This window comes from Armigeres subalbatus, chromosome 1, assembly GCF_024139115.2.
Source record: "Armigeres subalbatus isolate Guangzhou_Male chromosome 1, GZ_Asu_2, whole genome shotgun sequence".
Taxonomy (NCBI): Eukaryota; Metazoa; Arthropoda; class Insecta; order Diptera; family Culicidae; genus Armigeres; species Armigeres subalbatus.
In genome coordinates this window covers 264,829,870-264,855,026 of record NC_085139.1, presented here as the reverse complement: position 1 = coordinate 264,855,026, position 25,157 = coordinate 264,829,870, and the positions used below count along the sequence as shown (strand labels likewise).

General features: G+C 40.2%; 1 protein-coding gene across 1 annotated transcript in view; it reads right to left on the bottom strand.

Annotated features, from left to right (window-relative positions):
* Nucleotides 1-25,157, bottom strand: part of LOC134207290 (frizzled-3) — a 170,404-nt gene that overhangs the window by 121,155 nt on the left and 24,092 nt on the right. The window lies entirely within an intron of this gene.

The following is a 25,157-nucleotide window of genomic DNA, read 5'->3' as shown; positions in this document are numbered from 1 at the left end:
TACAATATGTCTGCTAGAAGGTTTCAAATAAGAAGCTCTCGGCTTATGTGGGAAAATTATAAGCTGAGTTTTGGAAGCATTCGGGGAAATTTTCCATTTTTTCAAGTAAGTGGAGAAAATATCCAAACTTTTTTGCAATCTACTACAAATGACACGAAGGCTTCGCCCTTTGGCTGAAAGGCCCGTGTCATCTGCAAACAAAGATTTTTGACACCCTGGTGGTAAATCAGGTAAGTCAGAAGTAAAAATGTTATACAATATGGGCCCCAGTATGCTGCCTTGGGAACACTAGCTCTTACAGGTAATCTATCAGATTTAGTATTCTGATAGTTTACCTGCAGCGAGCGATCTGATAAATAATTTTGGATCAGTTTAATGATGTACAGAGGAAAATTAAAATTCATCAATTTTACAATCAAACCTTCATGCCAAACACTGTCAAATGCTTTCTCTATATCAAGAAGAGCAACTCCAGTCGAATATCCTTCAGATTTGTTGAGCCGAATTAAGTTCGTAACTCTTAATAACTGATGAGTGGTTGAATGCCCATGGCGAAAACCAAATCGCTCATCAGCAAATATAGAATTGTCATTAATATGAACCATCATTCTATTTAAAATAATCTTTTCAAACAGTTTGCTTATTGAAGAAAGCAAACTGATTGGGCGATAACTAGAAGCCTCAGCTGGATTTTTGTCCGGCTTCAAAATTGGAACAACTTTGGCGTTTTTCCATTTATCTGGGAAGTATGCCAATTGAAAACATTTGTTAAATAAATTAACCAAAAACGATAACGAGCTCTCAGGAAGCTCTTTGATAAGTATGTAGAAAATACCATCATCACCCGGGGCTCTCATATTTTTAAATTTTCTAGTAATAGATCTCACTTCATCCAAATTAGTTCCCAACGAAGGGTCAAAAACATTCTCTTGATTGAGAATGTCTTCGAAGCTCCGTGTAACCTGATCCTCAATTGGACTAGTGAGACCTAGACTAAAACTATGGGCACTCTCGAACTGCTGAGCAAGTTTTTGAGCCTTTTCGCCATTTGCTAATAAAATTTTATTTCCCTTTTAAGCGCTGGAATTGGCTTTTGTGTTTTTTTTAAAGAATTTTCGTGATTTTCCAAAAGAGTTTCCAACTTCGAGACATTATTCTCAAAGCTGGTATTTCTCAGAATAGCGAAACGTTTTCTAATTTCATTTTGCAAATCTCGCTAAATAACTTTCAACGCGGGTTCGCGAGTTCTTTGGTATTGCCTTCGCCTCACATTTTTAAGACGGATCAGTAGCTGAAGATCGTCGTCAATAATAATGGAGTTGAATTTAACTTCACATTTCGGAATTGCAATGCCTCTGGCTTCGACAATTAAATTTGTCAAAGATACGAGAGCATTATCAATATCACTTTTGGTATCGAGAGGAATATCAACATCAAAATTCCTATCGATATACGTTTTCTCGAGAATCCCAATCAGCTCTATGATAATTAAAAGTAGAGCTGATTGGATTATAAATGGCTTCTTGAGAGATGTCAAATGTCACAGGAAGGTGATCAGAGTCAAAGTCAGCATGAGTTACCAATTGGCCACACAGCTGACTTGAATCCGTTAAAACTAAATCAATTGTAGAAGGATTTCGACTGGAAGAAAAACAAGTAGGGCCATTGGGATATTGAATAGTATAATATCCCGCAGAACAATCTTCAAATAAAATTTTACCATTGGAATTGCTTTGAGCATTATTCCATGAACGGTGTTTGGCATTGAAGTCACCAATTACGAAGAATTTTGATTTGTTGCGAGTCAGAATTTGAAGATCAGCTTTCAACAAATTATTTTGCTGCCCATTGCATTGAAAAGGCAAGTAGGCTGCAATGAAGGAAAATTGTCCAAAATTTGTTTCAACAGAAACTCCCAAGGTTTCAAAAACTTTTGGTTTCAAACGAAGAAAATAATTTATGTTTGATACGTCTATTAATGACAATGGCGACCCCACCACAGGCGCTGTCAAGACGATCATTTCTGTAGATAAAATAGTTTGGATCTCTTTTAATGGAGAGTCCTGGTTTTAAATACGTTTCAGTTATAATGGCAATATGCACATTATGAACTGAAAGGAAGTTGAATAATTCATCTTCCTTACCCTTTAGAGAGCGGGCATTCCAATTTAGAACTTTCACACAATTATTTGGATCCATTGAAACGGAGTCCGATAACAATTTTTTGTGTGTACTTTATACCAACCTGAACAGCTTCAGGAATGGTATTTGCTTTGAACATTGCATCAATCATGTGATGCAATTGTTCAGTTAAAAAATCAAAATCGGAAGCAGTCATGCTACCTGAATCGGCAACATAACCGTTATTTTCCGTTGGGACATGGGTATAAACCTCATTTTGAGAAGAGAAATTTGGTCTACCAGCAGCGATGTTTGCATACGTAGGTACATTGGAAAAATTGGAATTTACTGAAGTGCTTGCTACCCGTTGACGAGCGGCAAAATTTGTTTGTGAATTGTGGTGGGTATGAATTGCTCGACCGGTAAACCGGTTTCGAAATTTGAGCGTTTGAAAAATTTCTACCCGTCGAATCTGGGATCCAATTGGAATTTCCCGTCATCAATTTTGCACGGAATTCAAAACTTTTTTGCGTGAAGGGCATTCCCAGAAATTGGATTTATGATTGCCCCCACAGTTTGCGCACTTAAATTTATTGGAATCTTCTCTCACAGGACATGCGTCCTTGGCGTGAGAGGTTCCACCACAAATCATGCATTTAGCATCCATGTGACAATGTTTGGTTCCATGACCCCACTTTTGGCACTTACGGCACTGGGTAGGGTTTTGAAATTTCCCCAGGCCTGCGGAAATGTTCCCATGTAACACGGACATGAGACATAATACAGGCCTTTTCCAAACTTTTCATATTATTTAGTTCACTTTTGTTAAAATGAACTAAATAAAATTCTTGAGAAATGCCCCTCTGGGAAGTACCAGAATGGGATTTCTTTTCATCTTAATTACTTGGACTGGTGAAAATCCAAGTAATTGAGAAATTTCAATTTTAATCTCATCCAGTGATTTGTCATCACTGGGGAGACCTTTCAAGACGACTTTGAACAATCGCTCAGTTTTGTCGTCGTATGTGAAAAATTTATGGCGCTTCTCAATTAAATACTAAAGAAGACGTTTGCGATCGTCAAAGGATCCCGGCAAAACGCGGCAGTCACCCTTCCTAGCAATCTGAAATGAAACCTTGATCCCCTGAAGGTTACTCAAAATCTCATTCCGGAAGCCAGAAAACTCGGCAACAGATACCACAATTGGCGGAATCCTTTGCTTTTTCGCATGAATCGAATCACCTGGGCTAGAGGTAGATTCGATTTGCTCAATTTCATCATTAATCAAATCGAACTGATTGCTCAGTTCGATGGGAGAAGAATTAATTCCGATATTAGAGTTAGAAGGAATGTCTGAATTCTCCAGCTTCCTTCTATTTTTTCCGCGCTTGGGCAGGACGGTCTTGAAACCTTGTTTCTTTGAAGGAAGCGGAGAATTCAGAGACTCCCCTTCCTCTTGTTTTTGTTAATACTCATTTGCTGAGCGTGGAGACGTGACCTTCTAAGAGGTTTTTCCCAGAACCGTGTCCCTGCAGGATTACCACCGCTTGTCGGAATTTTACTTCCGCAAACGGGTCCAACGTAAAACGAAGGCACGGGTCCTTGCAAAGATTGTAACGGGATCAGTGGGTACAAATAGCGCTAAGAAGCACCGTTGAAATTAAAATAGCTTCGGGTAGTATTAAAAACTTCCTTCCGCAAAGAGAGAAAGAACCGCACAGCACGAAAGCACGATGCGGTCTGAAAGCTTTGATATTGATCTCTATCATTGGCTCTCTGAAGAACCGTTTGTTTTTTGGACATACATGATGCATCATGTGGCTTTTCTTCAGCCTGTCTCGGCTCATCACCGATGCCGGCCGGTCTCGGCTCGACTCTGCTGCTGCTGCCGGTATCTGCTCAGCATTGCTGCTTTGCCAGGTCTGTAGGGTGGACTGCTGCTGTACTGGCTAGGTTTCGGCTGATGATGGTGGCTTCGATGACTTCATTCCCTGCTAAAAGGTATGAGTGCTGTTCAATCGATGCTGCGGTTGCTTCGCTTGTCCCGGTCAGAATGAAAGGAAAAAAAATCGCATTGCGCTATTTTATGGCTTCTCGGCAGACCCAGCGGCTGCTCATTCGCTGGTGTCTGCACCAATCAGAACGTGGTAATGGAATGATGCAAGAATTATGCGGTACCCATATTTATAGGTTTCCTTGATCTCAATATTTTTCATTGAAAACAGTTTCATGCCTATTGAAACAAGTTTTTCGGGTCTTATCAAGCATGGACATGAAAGGCATACTTGAAATCTGTCGGCTTACCGCAGAAATTCGTCCACTGAGACGAACGCTATCAAAGTTTAAAATCTTTCAACACAGCGTAACGCGGTCGATTTGAATATTTTGAAATGACACCCGGTATAGTAAAGAGAGACGTAAGTCCTACGTCAAAAATAGTTCGGGTCCAGCTCGGGTTTAAGACTGCAAAAATTGAAAGGAATTTCTAAATCGGGTTCGGGTCGGGTTCGGGTTTACAAAATGCGAAACCCTACCATCTTTAGGGGAAACTGGACACACATGATCCCCGGGGACACATGATCCCCCCCTGTTTTCTCGAATACTAATCACATTTTTATACCAGTAATATGTGCAAACGAATCCATTAGATAGACTATTAAATCTGAGTAACATTTGATATTAGTTACTTCATGTATATGGGTTTTAGAGAGGTTTTATTATTTAAGCATTCTCAATCCTTTTTTTCTTCAAAGGAGAAAAGTTTAATAACTTTGAATATGTCCAACGAAAACGTACCAAATTTTTACTGGACAAAGTTTTATTATTGTAGAATTGAATAAATTCATTCAAATAACTATTGCTTATTTTCCATTGAATAAAAAAACAAAAGAAGATAAATACTCAACATGGACACACTTGATCCCCCACAGTTTGGACACACTTGATCCCGATATTGCATATATTAAGGCGTTTGTTGTATATCGTCGCATATTGTTGTATTGTATTTGATCTGTTAAAATTCTTTTCTAGTTAAAAAGTATAAATAAATTATATTTCTCTTTAATTTTGTTAATCAGACAATACACGCGCAATTTGAATTTTTCAATAGCCTTATTTCATTAACCCCAACAAAGTGTAGTTGAACATACTTAGTTTTGATTAGTTTTATTAAATACATTTTAACATTATTTTCAATGAAAAAGAGCGTAAATTAAGCTTTGAAAATACTCAACAAATCACAGGGCTTAAAATCAGTATTGTTTGATCTGGTATTATTTTTTTTTTTTTTCATTTGAACTAGGAGAAGTTTGCTTACAATCACCATTTATTTGTAAATCTTCTTAAGGAATTTTTAATAATAGGCTCATTCAACATCTTTTGGTCAGTCGTTTAAGAAAAAACGCATTTGTGTAATAATAACACGCCCTACAAAAATGATGATGCGTGATAGTACCATATTGATGTATGAAGTTATCATCCTGGTATGATCATGGTTGTGGTATTGGTAGTAGCCTGGCGATCTCGATGTACCGTCGTCGGGGGAAGCAATGGGTCAAATAGGGGTGAGAATGTGTCACTGTTTCAGCTACTTAGAATGATTGTAGAATAGATTGAATGCATCTGAGGGCAAGAAGATCAAAATATAAGAGACCTTTTTGAACAATTTAATAGAATAATTAGATCCTAAAATTACAAAGATATATTTATGTATCGATCAACCATTTTTGGTATCATAACTGTATCAATCACAAAGAGAGATCCTCTTGGGAACATCATGGTTGTCGTGATATGACCACTGTCTTTTAGTGGAGTGAATGGTTTGCAGATAAATCATCATCACCATGCCAATTTTGTTGCTATAGCAGACATTCTATCTGTCACTATTACTCTATTCGATATGAAATACTTGCCTTGCCTAATATCAACAATATTTAATTTTCGCACGACTGATATTACGGCAGACTATGAAGAATTATTAGGATTTGAGGCTAGACCGATTCAACCTTTCATTAGACTTGGAAGAACCTAAACATGTTCAGCTCATAAAGGGATCAATTTCCCCCTATATGGGGATCAAGTCTCCCGCAAGTTTTGAAAATGCCAAAATTTCTATCTTTCGGCAAAATCGATTTTTTGGTAACTTTCATGAACAAATAATTGCTTCCAATGACGTTTTTTAATAGCTTATTAAATTCTTTATCAAGTCCATCAAGAAGCGTGCAAATCTATGCATGGTACATCGAGAAATATCCTAAACAAAAAGTGGGGATCATGTGTGTCCAGTTTCCCCTATGGCATACCCGCCGTTCTGTTTTGCAAATGTTCTGCAGCCTTAGCCAAACCTCTTGCGACAATTTTCAACCGATCCTTTCATCAAGGCAAATTTCCCGCCATTTGGGGACCGCCGGGATGTAAAGAATTAACGAGGCATCACAAGCTTATCTGCGGCATCGAAACTGTTCGAAATTATACTATACCAGGTCATCTTCAGCAACTCGAGAAATTACATTTCGACAGATCAGCATGGCTTCATTCCTGGAAGGTCTGTTGTGACAAACATGCTGGACTTCACCAGTACTTGCGTTACAGCGATGGAACAGAATAAACAAGTCGACGTCATCTACACTGACCTTAAAGTTGCCTTCGACGAGATTGACCATAATATTTTGCTGTGTAAACTTTCTAAGCTGGGTGCATAAGCAGAGCTCAAGTCGTGGATGCATTCGTATTTGAATAACGTGTGAAACTAGACAACTGTATCTCAAACCCTTTTGTCAACAAATCAGGCGTTCCTCAGGGAAGTAATTTGGGCCCATTGCTATTCACGCTGTTCTTCAATGATGTTGCGCAACGATATGGAGCTAAATGCAAACTCGTATATGCTGATGACTTCAAACTCTACGTTACGGTTCAAACAATTGACGACTGTTACCGTCTTCAAAGATTTCTGGACCTATTTGTTGAATGGTGTAATCGTAATAAATTGACAATCAGTGTGGCAAAATGTATGGTAATGACGTTTCATCGCATAAAACAGCCAATCATCTTCAACTACATAATTAACGGCGATACGCTACGCAGAGTCGATAAAGTCAATGATCTCGGTGTTCTCGGTGAGCGCGTGATTTCACAGATCCTCACTGTCTGAAATCACTCTATTGCTCTCTAGTCAGACCTATACTAGAAAACGCATCAGTCGTATGGTGTCCCTATGAAGTAACCTGGATTCTTCGACTTGAAAGAGTGCAGAAAAGATTTGTTCGGCTAGCTTTACGCAATCTTCCGTGGAATGATCCAGATAATTTACCCCCATATACGAGTAGATGTTTGCTGCTGGATTTGGACACGTTGGAACACAGGAGGAAAATTCAGCAGGCTACATTCGTCGCGAAGCTCTTGAACGGCGAGGTGGATTGCCCGGAATTGTTATCCAAATTGAATTTCCGAGTTCCTCAGCGATCGTTAAGGAATTCCTCGCTTCTGCAACCAAGGTATCATCGCACCGCCTATGGCTAATACGAGCCTTTCTCTGCCATGGTTAGAGTGTTTTCAATAGTAGAAGCAGATTACGAGTTTGAAGACTCATCCAAAAAGTTTCGTAGCAAAATCCGTAGAAGGAAATTCTGACTGTGGTATCGTTTGTGTTATTTAATTGTTCTTTTTTTTTACTAGTCGTTACAATGTGTTATTGTTGTTTTTTACCACTTAAGTTTATTCATGTAGACAATTCGTCGGATGAATTATAATAAATAAATAATTGAAATATTTTGGCTTTTTTCAGTCTGATATATTCAAACGGGTTTATATTTGCATTGCCCGACGTTTCGGCCCGTTTATTGGGTCTTTTTCAAGGGAAAAGACCCAATAAACGGGCCGAAACGTCGGGCAATGCAAATATAAACCCGTTTGAATATATCAGACTGAAAAAGCCAAAATATTTCAATAAACACCCCAGTCGAACTGTAATCAATTAATAAATAAATAATAAATGATAAATTATTCATTACTCCTTCTTTCTTCTTCCTTCTCTCTTCTTCCTTCTTCCTGCTTCTCTCCTTCTTCTTCCTCTAGCCCTTTTCTTTCTTATTTCTTACTTCTTCTGTCTTTCTTTTTTCTTCTTCCATCTTCAGTCATCCGTATTAATTCATCTTTCTTCCTTCCTCTTCCTTATTCTTTCTTCCTTCTCTTTCTTCTTTTTTATTCCTTCTTTCTTCTTCATTCTTCATTTTTCATTCTTCCTTCTTCGTTCTTCTTTCTTCCTTCTTTCTTCTTCCTTCTTCCATCTTCTTTGTTTTTTCTTCCTTCTTCCTTCTTGCTTCTTTCCTCTTCATTCTTCCTTCTTCCTCTTTCCTTCTTTTTTCTTCCTTCTTCTTTCCTCTTTCTTTTTTGTTTATTCTGCATTCTCATTTCTCGCTTTGTATGTCTTACTGCTCGCTATCTCACCTATTACATCTCACTTCTCACAAATAATCACTCACTCACTTGTCACTTCTTACTTTCCGCTACAGCCTTCTAACTTTTTACTACTGACTCCGAAAATCTCATTTCTCACTTATCACTGTTCAATTCTCACTTCTACTTTTCGTTACTCACTAGACACTTCTAACATCTCACTTCACCATTCGGCTAAATAACCTTAAATCATCGGGACGATGCTTCCGTCCAGGGTGATGGGTCGGCTGGGAAACCGGTGGTTGGACTCGTCGATGTGAACTCTCGCGCACTTGTTGTCCGCCATTTGAAAACCAGCTGACTGAGCCCACTTTGCTACTTTGCTAACGGTTGCTTGGGCCATTCCTCCTGATGGCTTTGGGATGCTACAGCGACAAAACGTATGTCATTCACGTAGACGAGGATAAACTTTCTCTTTGGCAGGTACGCGAATACCTGTTCCATGGGAACCAAAAATAATGATACGACGATAATGGATCCTTTGGGTTTCCCGGTCTCTTCCATCGTGGTCTTTGATTAATGTGATCAGAGTTTAACTCATAACGAATGCTCGAGCAGGAAGTTTTTCACAAATTGAAGAAGGTTCCCGGAGATCACCCAAAGCGTGTCCGGTGTCTATGTCCGGTTTTACGCCTTCGAAATGTCTAGCGCAACTCCTTCGGCATTGCCCGCGTCTTTCGGAACCTGGAGGATTTTGCATAGCGATGCTAGATAGGCATAGGTTGTCCAATCTGCCGGTGCTTTCCAGGTGTTCCGTTATCGTTCGGTTTACGAACCACTTCAAGACCTTTGCGCCTACGTTGGTAAGCGCAATTGGGCGATAGCCGCCAGCTTCGTTCGAGGGCCTTGGTTCTTTGGAATTGGTACCACGATGCTGGACCTCCGCATGGTGCATTGTTTCATCAACTTGTGAGTGTGACTTAACTTTTTGTGCAAAAAATAAAGGTTTATAACATTCTGCATTCTAGTGAGAGCATATTTGCATCAAGTTATGATCAAAAATAATTTGGCCTGAGGTTAAGGACTAGTTACTCGAAGTTTCACAGAGATAATGGTCAAATGCGGAAGATGAACTCAATAGTTCAATTTAGGTTCATGTATTAAATCAAAGTCAATCACTTGTACTTTGTTATGCGTATGAGATTGTCTGCCACATTTTGCCACTTGACAAATCTTGCAAAAAAAAAATTAAAATAAGAAAGATATGATGAAAACAACATTTTTAAGGGGATGTCGGTTTAACACGTGAACATTTTTTGTTAAGGGCAGGCAGCGAAATGCAACTTTGGGAGTCCAAAGGAGGAAAGTCTTCAACTGAACTTAAGGAGCAACTATTGCAGAAGGAAAATTTGACACTAGCTGAGCTGACCAAGACGATTAACTCATACTCCTCTGTGAAATATCAAGCACCACAAATGTCATCTATTTATCTCTACAGTTGCGAATACGAGTATGGTTAACAAACTGCATGTCTCTGCACCTACCATGTCGACCACCGGACTCGATTGCTCCAGATGAGGGTGGAGAGGCCATTTAGCGAATGACGCTAATTGCCCTGCAAGGAACAAAATATGCAACAAGTGCGGGAACGTAGGACACTGTACCAAACGTTGCAAATCGACGAGACAGATAACAGATAACAGATCTATAACATCTGCGACAGAGAGGAAATGATACCAGTTCGAGTCGGCGGTATGTTGGGTGAAATGATGATCGATTCAGGGTCAGTAAAAAACCTTTTAGATGAGCAGACATGGAGACGCTTGGTGTAGCAAGGACTTGAAATGAGAAATCCTCGTAACAGATGTCAGTTGACGTTTCGACCATATGGAATGCCGAACCATCAAAAGTTCTTTGAAGAAATCGATCAATACAGTTATGTCCCTATGAAACTAAGCGCGAGATATCATCAAATACATAATCACATTTATAACTCATAAAGGAGTTCATCGATATCGGCAGATGTACGGCATTTCGTGTGCTCCGGAGATGTTTCCAATAATCATGGAAAGGGGTCGTACACATATTACGTAAGCACTTATGGGGGTCGGCCAATATCTTACGCTCCATATGAATAAAAAATCATTTGTATGAAAAAAATCTTACATCGGTCGATGTACGGCATTTCGTGTGCTCCGGAAATGTTTCCAAAGATCATGGAAAGGGGTCGTACACATATTACGTAAGCACTTATGGGGGGAGGGGGGGTCGGCCAATATCTTACGCTCCATATGCATAAAAAATCATTTGTATGAAAAAAAATCTTACATGGAGGGAGGGGGGGTCGAAAAACCCAGAAAAATAGCTTACGTAATAAGTGTACGACCCCAAACATGTCTTCGGCGAGGATTGACAGTAGCATTGGACAAGCGTCTGAAAGCATTGATATCTAGAGGAGTGTTGCTGAATCACGCCAGATGCGTCTTCACAGTTACGGATATTATGTTCATGGGCCATAACCTTTTCGTTGACGCGTATATTAAAACCGTTCAGAACTTCGGTCAATGCTGAAGAACTTCCGGAGTTTCTTCGGCATGGTCATATTTCTGCCAAATTTGGCGCAAGGATGTTAACGATCATTCAGTAATTTGCGTTTGATCATTTAGTAGTTTGTCAATAACACATTCCAGAAGCTGAATTTCAAAATATGTTGTATGGTGGACTTCTAGTGCGAAGGTTTTTCTACAAGTTTGCCTAATGGTTCGTTATTAGAATTCAACTAACAACGGAATTAGAGCGCTAGTTGCAGTAACTGAAATTAAATGATTGGAATTTTGTTATCATTTAGTCTAAGTTACTGAAAATATCTCGGGTACTTTTTCAAAAGGACGTATGTGATTTGGTAAACAAAGATTCAAACGTCGATTTGTCCAATCTGATAGCACTCCCACGCAAACCATCACCACAGACAGGTAGGGGAAGCCTTCGGCTACCTGTTGGTGGTGTTGGTTTGCGTGGGAGTGCCATCAGATTGGACAAATCGACGTTTGATTCTTTGTTTACAAAATCACATACGTCCTTTTGAATAAGTACCCGAGATATAGCTATAACTCCGTTACTAGTGGAATTCAAACAACGAACCATTAGGCAGAGTTGTAGAAATACCTTCGCACTAGAAGTCCACCATACTACATTTTTTGAGATTCAGCTTCTGGAATGTGTTATTGACAAACTACTAAATGATCGAACGCAAATTACTGAATGATCGTTAACATCCTTGATTTGGCGACAGCGACGGCCCCTCTCCGCGATTTACTACACACAGAGGTTTTTTTTAATGGGACAATGTGGCATTAGGCAGTAGTCAGTGCCAGTTCGCCAGTGGCGTTAGGCACCGTTCTTTTACAATTTTCAGATACTGATCGCAGTCCTCGCATTATTAGTTATGCAAGCAAGAGCCTCAGCTCAACCGAGAAGCTATTGCCAAACGGAGAAGGAGGCATTGGCCCTTTTTTGAGCCGTTGAGTGATTTTCGGTTTAGTTGATAGGACGAAAATTCGAATTGGAAACCGATCACAAGCCGTTGGAAGTGATATTTTCTCCAACATCGAAACCATCTGCAAGGATCGAGATATGGGTACTCAGGTTGCAACCTTTCAGATTCGTAGTGAAATACCGCAAAGGATCAACAAACAATGCTGACGCATTCTCAAGATTAGCGATCACCATTAACAATGAAGACATGGTTTGCTCCTTTCGTTTCGATATGCGCAATGCCACTCCTGATTTGAAAGCATTCGAATTATTCAGAAATGAATCAGGTATGGTAGGAAACTTTTTTGGTCAGAGGAAATAAAATGATCGTGCACGTCCAAGTTGCGAGGCCGTATTCTTCAGTTGGCTCACGAAGGACATCCCGGGGAATCAGTCATGAAACGAAGATTGCGGGACCGTGTTTGGTGGCCGTTAATGAACAAAGATGCGGTGAAACTAGTAGACAGATGCGAAGGATGTCGTCTAGTAGGGTTACCAACTTCTATCAAAGCCGGGGATTGACGTGGCCCTCGATTTTTTGGACCCATTGCCATCGGATGAATATTTGGGGAAGGGTCATTTGGCAGAAACCCATTCGGCCGAAAGCCATTTGGTCGAATATACCATTTTGTCGAACAGACCATTAGGCCGAAAGGGTCGTTTGGCCGAAAGGGTTGTTTGGCCGAAAAGGTCGTTTGGCCGAAAAGGTCGTTAAGCCAAAAGGGTTGTTTGGCCGAAAAGGTCGTTTGGCCGAAAGGGTCGTTTAGCCAAAAGGGTTGTTTGGTCGAATGGGTCGTTTGGCCGAAAGGGTTGTTTGGCTGAAAAGGTCATTAGAACGCAAGGGTCGTTTGGTAGAAAGGGTCGTTTGGCTGAAAGGGTCGTTAGGCCGAAGGGGACGTTTGGCCGAAAGTGTCATTTGGCCGAAAGGGTCGTTTGGCCGAAAGGGTTGTTTGGTCGAAAGGGTCGTTTGGTTGAAGGGGTCGTTTGGCCGAAAGGGTTGTTTGGCCGAAAAGGTCGTTTGGTCGAAAGGGTCGTTTGACCGAAAGGGTCGTTTGGCCGAAAGAGTCATTTGGCCGAAAGGGTCGTTTGGCCGAAAGGGTCATTTGGCCGAAAAAATCGTTTAGCCGAATAGGACATTTGGCCGAATATGTCATTTAGCCGAATAGTTTATTGAATAGTCAGAAATTAGGAATGAGAAGAGAGACCTCTCATTATCCACTTCGCACTATTCACTTTTCACAGTGAGAAGTGAGTAATGAGGAGTGAAAAGTGAAGCGTCTGCTAGATAAAACCGGGGCACGGTTGACAGTACACGGAAAATGTCAAAATGTATTTTCATAATTTTGCTTATGTAAAACAAATTACGAATGATGTCGTCCAAGCTGACCGCGGGTTGTTGCTTACCTTGTAGGTCCTGGCTTGATGTTGTAGCCCAAAGAACCAGGCAGGATGAGGAGGGTGTTTGATCCGAACCTTCCTCTGTGGAGTTTGTCATACTTCTGCGGAGACTTGTTCCATTCCTTGTGGAAGATGTTCTTGGTTTGCAGAAATAAAATCCTAGCGTCGTGGATTGTTCGTCAGTTGGGGTGTCTTGGTTGGTTTGGCGGATGGATGAAGAAAGGCAAACTGAGTTTAATAACCACTTACTTGGCAACCACACCGTTGCTTGTCTTGGGGCAGCTGCTGTATCCTGAATCCCTTGACGTACGGCCTTGCTTCAGTATTAGTTAGGAGATTGTATCCATTCCATTGGAGTCGTTGCCGCTGAAAATGTTGCTGGGTGTTGGTTTCTAATTGCTTAGTTTGTCGGACTTTATCATAAGCTTGCACTTGGGGGTTGCTTCGAACTCCCGTCGGCTGCAGCGTACGGAACACCCCGATTCATCTTGACGTGCTGAATGTCCACTACCTTGACATATTAGGGGCTCTTCCTGCTTGCCGTGGAATATACATTGCTCAGCAGAATTTACAGGATTGCTGGCTGGGGCATTGTGGACGGTTGACTGCGGCGTTGATGGCTTCGTCGGTGGCCATGGCGGCATCCATCGGGTGGTGCTTTGAACAATTTCCGCATATTTGGTCGGTACAGGGGCATCTCTTTCCAGTTTCTCACCTTTAATACGTACGATTCTCCTCGATTGTGCCGTCGAGGAACGCTTCCACGAAGCGGCGAAGAAAGAAGGGATTGGCTGAATCGCTTACGCAAGACAAACACATGATTTGCAGCGGTCCGGACGTATTCCCTAGCCCAGGGCTGCCCAACGTACGGCCAGCGGCCCTTTGCTTCAATTTTTGTGGCCTGCGGCGTGTTGGGAAAAATACTTCATAACCGGCCCAAAAGCTCTCTATCTGACTCGGAAGGCTTTTTCTTATTCTTTATTAATAACTACTATTGGTTATTACTATAGATCAACCCTTTCCAGGACGGAGAACTTTGTTAGGGAATGCAAATCGGCTGCTGGTCTTAAGTCTTAAGAAAAAGCCTCTTTCAGTAGTATTAGTTTCTCGTAAAGCACGATGAAGAGTTAAAGTACTCATAGAAGATTTGAAAACTACGTACGTGAAAAAGCCTCTTGCTTCTGATTCTACCTGCTCGCACTCGATGAAAATACTTTATATATAAAACAAGGCATGTAGTTTTGATCCCAATGAACTCTTTTCCTGAAAACTTATGGTCTAACAACTGATGGAGCTCCGGCAATGACGGGAAAGAACACGAACGTTGTAACACTTGTTAATTGTTAATCAGCCACAAAAGTTAATTTGTGATATTTCTCTGCAAATTGCATATTTTTCACCAATTGGCAATAATAGGATCCCTAGTGCGACAATTGTGTGCGCAAAAGATGCCATAAATAAAGCAAAATGATTTTTTACAAATAGGGTTATGCGCTAATTCGTCCATGGCGCTAGCATTCGTCATATCAAATTCTAAATCACTAAATACTCGCGAATCGTAAACTAAAATAATGAACCAACCATCTGGCGAGATAGAAAAAAGTGTACACTACGATCTGCATTCATTTAAATTACATTCCGGTGTTACTTACTTGAAATACAGTTAAATTTAACTTTGCGACTGTGACTTTTTTCACAATTTCCTACGATAGCCATGCGACGAAGGAAAATCCAGTTCGTTCACTGCTGTAGAACACGCGCAACACCGTCACCAAAATCAACTTAATTCACTGCTTTTCACCGCACTTTTTCACATAAATTTCTCACTGCGCACTAAATAAAAGCAATGTTTATTGCTCAAGTGAAAAATAATTGAAAAATAACTACCGGAAGGCGTTCAAATGATCTGTTTTTTCAAACTTTAGAGCGTTTGAAATTTAATTTCTTCGTCGCCTTGTTTATAGTCGAAAAACGCGTTGCCAAACTGGCGGTTTGAACTGAAATAATCTTATGTTACACATCTGATAATACATCATGCAGTCAATAAAAGTGGGTTTTTCAATTATTTTCCGCTAGTGTAATAAAAGAAAAGTTTTCCAAATAAATATTTTTCATACACACTCGTCATTCACACTAAAATTTTCCACTATTCCAAAAGTTTGAAACAGGAGAAATAATTTCATAACAGAAATCAGTTGGCAGCACTACCCACGTACATGTTAAGCATGTGTGTTAGTTGTTTGACAGACTGAGGCATTTAACTGAATGGCAGCACAATCGAAACCATTTTTATGCGGTCGAAATGGGATTGCAATAGGAAATTTTTGTTAACTGGAACCGAAATAAACTTTTAAGTTTGACTTTCCAAATTGGCCGAAATGATAGTTATTCTGCATAAAGTCACAGATAAGTCGTCCAGTTATCCAAGAAATGGCTTGAGCTCAGGAACAAAGATTTGCAGTCCTGTTTTAAGTATGGTACATGCTCCTTGTGGTACAGAGAAAGAATACGTAGATGATCAATTTTCCGGTTTCAAATATGGTACATGCTCTCTGTAGTACAAAGAACAGAATGCGTTCACTGCATATGTTCTTGGTCATCCAAGAAATCCCTGGAGTAAGGCCTTTCGATCTACACGCGTAACTGAAGATCAATTTTCCGGTTTCAAATATGGTACATGCTCTCTGTAGTACAAATAACAGAATGCGTTCACTGCATAAGTTCTTGGTCATCCAAGAAATCCCTGGAGTAAGGCCTTTCGATCTACACGCGTAACTGAAGATCAATTTTCCGGTTTCAAATATGGTACATGCTCTCTGTAGTACAAAGAACAGAATGCGTTCACTGCATATGTTCTTGGTCATCCAAGAAATCCCTGGAGTAAGGCCTTTAGATCTACACGTGTAACTGAAGATCAATTTTCCGGTTTCAAATATGGTACATGCTCTCTGTAGTACAAAGAATAGAATGCGTTCACTGCATATGTTCTTGGTCATCCAAGAAATCCCTGGAGTAAGGCCTTTCGATCTACACGCGTAACTGAAGATCAATTTTCCGGTTTCAAATATGGTACATGCTCTCTGTAGTACAAATAACAGAATGCGTTCACTGCATAAGTTCTTGGTCATCCAAGAAATCCCTGGAGTAAGGCCTTTCGATCTACACGCGTAACTGAAGATCAATTTTCCGGTTTCAAATATGGTACATGCTCTCTGTAGTACAAAGAATAGAATGCGTTCACTGCATATGTTCTTGGTCATCCAAGAAATCCCTGGAGTAAGGCCTTTCGATCTACACGCGTAACTGAAGATCAATTTTCCGGTTTCAAATATGGTACATGCTCTCTGTAGTACAAATAACAGAATGCGTTCACTGCATAAGTTCTTGGTCATCCAAGAAATCCCTGGAGTAAGGCCTTTCGATCTACACGCGTAACTGAAGATCAATTTTCCGGTTTCAAATATGGTACATGCTCTCTGTAGTACAAAGAACAGAATGCGTTCACTGCATATGTTCTTGGTCATCCAAGAAATCCCTGGAGTAAGGCCTTTCGATCTACACGCGTAACTGAAGATCAATTTTCCGGTTTCAAATATGGTACATGCTCTCTGTAGTACAAAGAATAGAATGCGTTCACTGCATATGTTCTTGGTCATCCAAGAAATCCCTGGAGTAAGGCCTTTCGATCTACACGCGTAACTGAAGATCAATTTTCCGGTTTCAAATATGGTACATGCTCTGTAGTACAAAGAACAGAATGCGTTCACTGCATAAGTTCTTGGTCATCCAAGAAATCCCTGGAGTAAGGCCTTTCGATCTACACGCGTAACTGAAGATCAATTTTCCGGTTTCAAATATGGTACATGCTCTCTGTAGTACAAAGAACAGAATGCGTTCACTGCATATGTTCTTGGTCATCCAAGAAATCCCTGGAGTAAGGCCTTTCGATCTACACGCGTAACTGAAGATCAATTTTCCGGTTTCAAATATGGTACATGCTCTCTGTAGTACAAATAACAGAATGCGTTCACTGCATAAGTTCTTGGTCATCCAAGAAATCCCTGGAGTAAGGCCTTTCGATCTACACGCGTAACTGAAGATCAATTTTCCGGTTTCAAATATGGTACATGCTCTCTGTAGTACAAATAACAGAATGCGTTCACTGCATAAGTTCTTGGTCATCCAAGAAATCCCTGGAGTAAGGCCTTTCGATCTACACGCGTAACTGAAGATCAATTTTCCGGTTTCAAATATGGTACATGCTCTCTGTAGTACAAATAATAGAATGCGTTCACTGCATATGTTCTTGGTCATCCAAGAAATCCCTGGAGTAAGGCCTTTCGATCTACACGCGTAACTGAAGATCAATTTTCCGGTTTCAAATATGGTACATGCTCTCTGTAGTACAAAGAATAGAATGCGTTCACTGCATATGTTCTTGGTCATCCAAGAAATCCCTGGAGTAAGGCCTTTCGATCTACACGCGTAACTGAAGATCAATTTTCCGGTTTCAAATATGGTACATGCTCTCTGTAGTACAAATAACAGAATGCGTTCACTGCATAAGTTCTTGGTCATCCAAGAAATCCCTGGAGTAAGGCCTTTCGATCTACACGCGTAACTGAAGATCAATTTTCCGGTTTCAAATATGGTACATGCTCTCTGTAGTACAAATAACAGAATGCGTTCACTGCATATGTTCTTGGTCATCCAAGAAATCCCTGGAGTAAGGCCTTTCGATCTACACGCGTAACTGAAGATCAATTTTCCGGTTTCAAATATGGTACATGCTCTCTGTAGTACAAAGAATAGAATGCGTTCACTGCATATGTTCTTGGTCATCCAAGAAATCCCTGGAGTCAGGCCTTTCGATCTACACGCGTAACTGAAGATCAATTTTCCGGTTTCAAATATGGTACATGCTCTCTGTAGTACAAAGAATAGAATGCGTTCACTGCATATGTTCTTGGTCATCCAAGAAATCCCTGGAGTAAGGCCTTTCGATCTACACGCGTAACTGAAGATCAATTTTCCGGTTTCAAATATGGTACATGCTCTCTGTAGTACAAAGAACAGAATGCGTTCACTGCATATGTTCTTGGTCATCCAAGAAATCCCTGGAGTAAGGCCTTTCGATCTACACGCGTAACTGAAGATCAATTTTCCGGTTTCAAATATGGTACATGCTCTCTGTAGTACAAAGAACAGAATGCGTTCACTGCATATGTTCTTGGTCATCCAAGAAATCCCTGGAGTAAGGCCTTTCAATCTACACGCGTAACTGAAGATCAATTTTCCGGTTTCAAATATGGTACATGCTCTCTGTAGTACAAAGAACAGAATGCGTTCACTGCATATGTTCTTGGTCATCCAAGAAATCCCTGGAGTAAGGCCTTTAGATCTACACGTGTAACTGAAGATCAATTTTCCGGTTTCAAATATGGTACATGCTCTCTGTAGTACAAAGAATAGAATGCGTTCACTGCATATGTTCTTGGTCATCCAAGAAATCCCTGGAGTAAGGCTTTTCGATCTACACGCGTAACTGAAGATCAATTTTCCGGTTTCAAATATGGTACATGCTCTCTGTAGTACAAATAACAGAATGCGTTCACTGCATAAGTTCTTGGTCATCCAAGAAATCCCTGGAGTAAGGCCTTTCGATCTACACGCGTAACTGAAGATCAATTTTCCGGTTTCAAATATGGTACATGCTCTCTGTAGTACAAATAACAGAATGCGTTCACTGCATAAGTTCTTGGTCATCCAAGAAATCCCTGGAGTAAGGCCTTCCGATCTACACGCGTAACTGAAGATCAATTTTCCGGTTTCAAATATGGTACATGCTCTCTGTAGTACAAAGAACAGAATGCGTTCACTGCATATGTTCTTGGTCATCCAAGAAATCCCTGGAGTAAGGCCTTTCGATCTACACGCGGAACTGAAGATCAATTTTCCGGTTTCAAATATCGTACATGCTCTCTGTAGTACAAAGAACAGAATGCGTTCACTGCATATGTTCTTGGTCATCCAAGAAATCCCTGGAGTAAGGCCTTTCGATCTACACGCGTAACTGAAGATAAATTTTCCGGTTTCAAATATGGTGCATGCTCTCTGCAGGGATTAAACTTATCATTTCATTATCATTTAGTATTCAGCCAATAACTCATTCCACAGGCGGAATTTCGAAAAGTTTTGTATGGCGAACTTCTAGCGCTGATTACCCTCTACAACTTTGTCTAAGGGTGCATTGCTCTATGTCTAATATTCACAGCGTGAAACGCTATCATCACTCAATATACTAAATGATAATAAGTGTTATTATCATTTAGTATATTAAAAGATACTAGCGTTTCCTGCGGTGAATATTAGATATAGAGCAAAGTACCCTCAGACAAAGTTGTAGAGGGGAATCAGCGCTAGAAGTCCGCCATACAACACTTTTCGGAACTCCGCCTCTGGAATGAGTTATTGGCTGAATACTAAATGATAATGAAATGATAAGTTCAATCCCTGGCTCTCTGTAGTACAAAGAACAGAATGCGTTCACTGCATATGTTCTTGGTCATCCAAGAAATCCCTGGAGTAAGGCCTTTCGATCTACACGCGTAACTGAAGATCATTTTCCGATTTCAAATATGGTACATGCTCTCTGTAGTACAAAGAACAGAATGCGTTCACTGCATATGTTCTTGGTCATCCAAGAAATCCCTGGAGTAAGGCCTTCCGATCTACACGCGTAACTGAAGTTCAATTTTCCGGTTTCAAATATGGTACATGCCCTCTGTAGTACAAAGAACAGAATGCGTTCACTGCATATGTTCTTGGTCATCCAAGAAATCCCTGGAGTAAGGCCTTTCGATCTACACGCGTAACTGAAGATCAATTTTCCGGTTTCAAATATGGTACATGCTCTCTGTAGTACAAAGAACAGAATGCGCTCACTGCATATGTTCTTGGTCATCCAAGAAATCCCTGGAGTAAGGCCTTTTGATCTACACGCGTAACTGAAGATCAATTTTCCGATTTCAAATATGGTACATGCTCTCTGTAGTACAAAGAACAGAATGCGTTCACTACATATGTTCTTGGTCATTCAAGAAATCCCTGGTGTAAGGCCTTTCGATCTACACGTGTAACTGAAGATCAATTTTCCGGTTTCAAATATGGTACATGCTCTCTGTAGTACAAAGAACAGAATGCGTTCACTGCATATGTTCTTGGTCATCCAAGAAATCCCTGGAGTAAGGCCTTCCGATCTACACGCGTAACTGAAGTTCAATTTTCCGGTTTCAAATATGGTACATGCTCTCTGTAGTACAAAGAACAGAATGCGTTCACTGCATATGTTCTTGGTCATCCAAGAAATCCCTGGAGTAAGGCCTTTCGATCTACGCGCGTAACTGAAGATTTCCGGTTTCAAATATGGTACATGCTCTCTGTAGTACAAAGAACAGAATGCGTTCTTTGCATATGTTCTTGGTCATCCAAGAAATCCCTGGAGTTAGGCCTTCCGATCTACACGCGTAACTGAAGATCAATTTTCCGGTTTCAAATAAAGTACATGCTCTCTGTAGTACAAAGAACAGAATGCGTTCACTGCATATGTTCTTGGTCATCCAAGAAATCCCTGGAGTAAGGCCTTTTGATCTACACGCGTAACTGAAGATCAATTTTCCGATTTCAAATATGGTACATGCTCTCTGTAGTACAAAGAACAGAATGCGTTCACTGCATATGTTCTTGGTCATCCAAGAAATCCCTGGAGTAAGGCCTTTCGATCTACACGTGTAACTGAAGATCAATTTTCCGGTTTCAAATATAGTACATGCTCTCTGTAGTACGAATAACAGAATGCCCTCACAGCATATGTTCTTGGTCATTCAAGAAATCCCTGGAGTAAAGCAATTTGATCTTCACGCGTAGATGAAGATCAATGTTTCGATTTTAAATATGGTTCATGCTCTCTTCATATTGAATACATTTGTGTTGAACTTGATTTTAAACTTAAAAAACACACAAATAAAGGGATGAATCAAATATGACGTCCACTATTTTTTGAGATTTCTAGACCCCCTCCCTCGTCTGTCACGCTTTTTTGTATACCTTGTATATGCAGTGTCACAAAATCTTACAAACCCCTCCCCTCCTAAAACCTGTGACATCATTGTTGAACGACCTCAAAGAAAAAAAAACCCAACTTAGTTCACCGAATAGTGATACTGCCTTTCTCGCATTTAGTCAAGACACTAACCTTATATGTCGCTTATATGGCTCGGTTGAATGTACCATTTTCGTAATAACTTTCAAACGCGATCAACTAGGCTTTGCCTTCTATCGAATAAAACTTGTTGCGAGAAAATCGGCTAAGGATTGCTATAAGAAAAGTTGTCTAATGTTTTTCTTAGCTTTTGTGCACACATACACACACATACACAAACACATACACACACATACACACATGCATACAGTTCGTTGAGTCGAGTAGATTGGTATATAACACTATCGGTCTCCGGGCCTTCTATAAAAAGTTCGTTCTTGGAGTGAAATGATAGCCTTTCGGTACAACTTTGTTGTACGAGAAAGGCAAAAATAATGGGTACATTATATATTCAAAACAAGCCTTATAAGCCAAAAGTATATATAAGCCAAAACAAGCGTGTCGATCTGAAATGATCCACTTCAGGTATTTCTTGGATATCCGCGAACGGCTTTCATACGCAGATTCTGTTACTGTTACTGTGAAACCTCCATGAGTCGATATTAAAGGGACCTTACATTTACAAAACCATCTTGTAGATCATTGGTTATGCATGTAGATCTGAAGGCCTCCACTTCAGGTATTTCTTGGATAACCGCGAACGTCTTCCATACGCAGATTCTGTTATATGTAATACAATGGGTACATAACATTTAAAAAACAAGCCTGTAGATCATTGGTTACGCGTGTAGACCTGAAGGCCTTCACTTCAGGTATTTTGTGGATAACCGTGAAGATCTTCCATACGCAGATTCTATCATAGGTACCACTATGGGTATATTGCATTTACAAAACAGGCCTGTAGATCATTGGTTACGCGTGTAGATCTGAAGGCCTTCACTTCCGGTATTTCTTGGATAACCCGGAACGTCTTCCATACGCATATTTTGTTATATGTACTACAATAGGTACATTACATTTACAAAGCAGGCCTGTAGATCATTGGTTACGCGTGTAGATCTGAAGGCCTGCACTTCCGGTATTTTGTGGATAACCGTGAAGATCTTCCATACGCAGATTCTGTTATATGTACTACAATGGGTAAACTACATTTACAAAACAGGCCTGTAGATCATCGGTTACGCGTGTAGACCTGAAGGCCTTCACTTCAGGGATTTCTTGGATAACCGCGAACGTCTTCGATACGCAGATTCTGTTATATGTACCACAATGGGTACATTACATTAACAAAATAGGCCTTTAGATCATTGGTTACGCGTGTAGATCTGAAGGCCTTTACTGCCGGTATTTCTTGGTTAACCGCAAACGTCTTCCATACGCAGATGTTGTTATATGTACTACAATGGGTACATTACATTTACAAAACAGGCCTGTAGATCATTGGTTACGCGTGTAGACCTGAAGGCCTTCACTTCAGGGATTTCTTGGATAACCGTGAAGATCGTCCATACGCAGATTCTGTTATATGTACCACAATGGGTATATTACATTTACAAAACAGGCCTGTATATCATTGGATACGCGTGTAGATCTGAAGACCTCCACTTCAGGTATTTCTTGGATAACCGCGAACGTCTTCGATACGCAGATTATATCATATGTACCACAATGGATATATTACATTTACAAAACAGGCCTGTAGATCATTGGTTACGCGTGTAGACCTGAAGGCCCTCACTTCAGGGATTTCTTGGATAACCGTGAAGATCTTCCATACGCAGATTCTGTTATATGTACTACAATGGGTAAACTACATTTACAAAACAGGCCTGTAGATCATTGGATACGCGTGTAGATCTGAAGACCTCCACTTCAGGTATTTCTTGGATAACCGCGAACGTCTTCGATACGCAGATTCTGTTATATGTACCACAATGGGTACATTACATTAACAAAATAGGCCTTTAGATCATTGGTTACGCGTGTAGATCTGAAGGCCTTCACTGCCGGTATTTTTTGGTTAACCGCGAACGTCTTCCATACGCAGATGCTGTTATATGTACTACAATGGGTACATTACATTTACAAAACAGGCCTGTATATCATTGGATACGCGTGTAGATCTGAAGACCTCCACTTCAGGTATTTCTTGGATAGCCGCGAACATCCTCCGTACACATATTCTATTCAATGTTTCACAATGTACACATATCATATTCAGAACAGGCCAATATTAATTGAATTTATGTTATTTTTAATTAACACGGTATGATACCGCATAAAAAACTAATTTGGTGTACTTGTAGAAATCGCACACCAATACCAACAGATTTATTTGACAGCAATCCATCGAGTTTTAGACTGGACTAATGAAAATTCTCATGGACGTAAACAGATTTTCATAAGACAAATTTGAAAAATTTGAAGGGTATTTTTGATTGCCGATTCTCAATAAACTATGATTTGTTCAATGCGCTAATAGTACACAATGAAAATTAGGAACTCTAAAATACGTGTTGCATACAACTTAGTTAGAGTAAGTAGTTGGGCTGGCGTATAAATTAGATTTGAAAACCAAGCACTACCTACTACGACGGGAATTAGCTCACTACCCTATGTTTCGTTTATTTTGGTGGAAATGAAAGGTGATACAGTATCAAATGAATGTGGTCTACTGTTTTGTTCTGAAGCAATTCGATGTGTAGTTTGGCACATAATGCATTGGCGTGAAAATTGGTGCAATAGCCACGACTGCTACATCTACCCTATTACTTTTTATGCCTACAAGCTTAAAATATTTTCATCATATACCCACACAGGCATATGGAAACGCATGGTGCATTGTTTCATCAACTTGTGACCAGCGAATGTAAAACTATTACTTTGCCAATGACAACAACATTGTCCTCTCTTGTAAATGCTGGGACAAACTCAACTCGCAACAACCGTTTGTCTTTAACTGCAACAGAATAAAACAATGATCGCCTGCCATGCATTTATAAATTAATCGGTTTTGATGTTTTCACGGTTTATTTGATTCAATTTGCGATTTTGTTGATTCTGGCCAACAGTCAACAAACCAAACTGACTATAATCTAAGTAAATCTAGATCTTTAGGCTAAACGTCGTTATGCAATATTGGATTTCCAATAGTAATTAATAATTTCAATCTCATGGACATTAGGATGAACTACTTATTGTTTGCGAATGATCACAAGTGTCAAACGAATCAGATTCGTTCAAATTAGTTTCCCCAAAGCGTTCGCGTAACGCATTCAACTACATTCTATAGATCAAACGTGAAGTTCCTGTTACTTGCAATAAATTCGATCACAGTTGCACAATGGTGTCATAATTTTCCTCCAATCAAATGGAAAGCACTTATGAAAGTGCTCTTTGAACTGGAATCTTGACTGGAACCCTGTCTGTGTCACGCTGCTTGCACCACGCTCACTGATAAGCCCCAGTCCAAGCCCCTTATCAGTTCTGGGTTCTTACTGGAGCTGGACAACTCGGACAGCAGATAACTCACCCGGGTATAAATACCCAC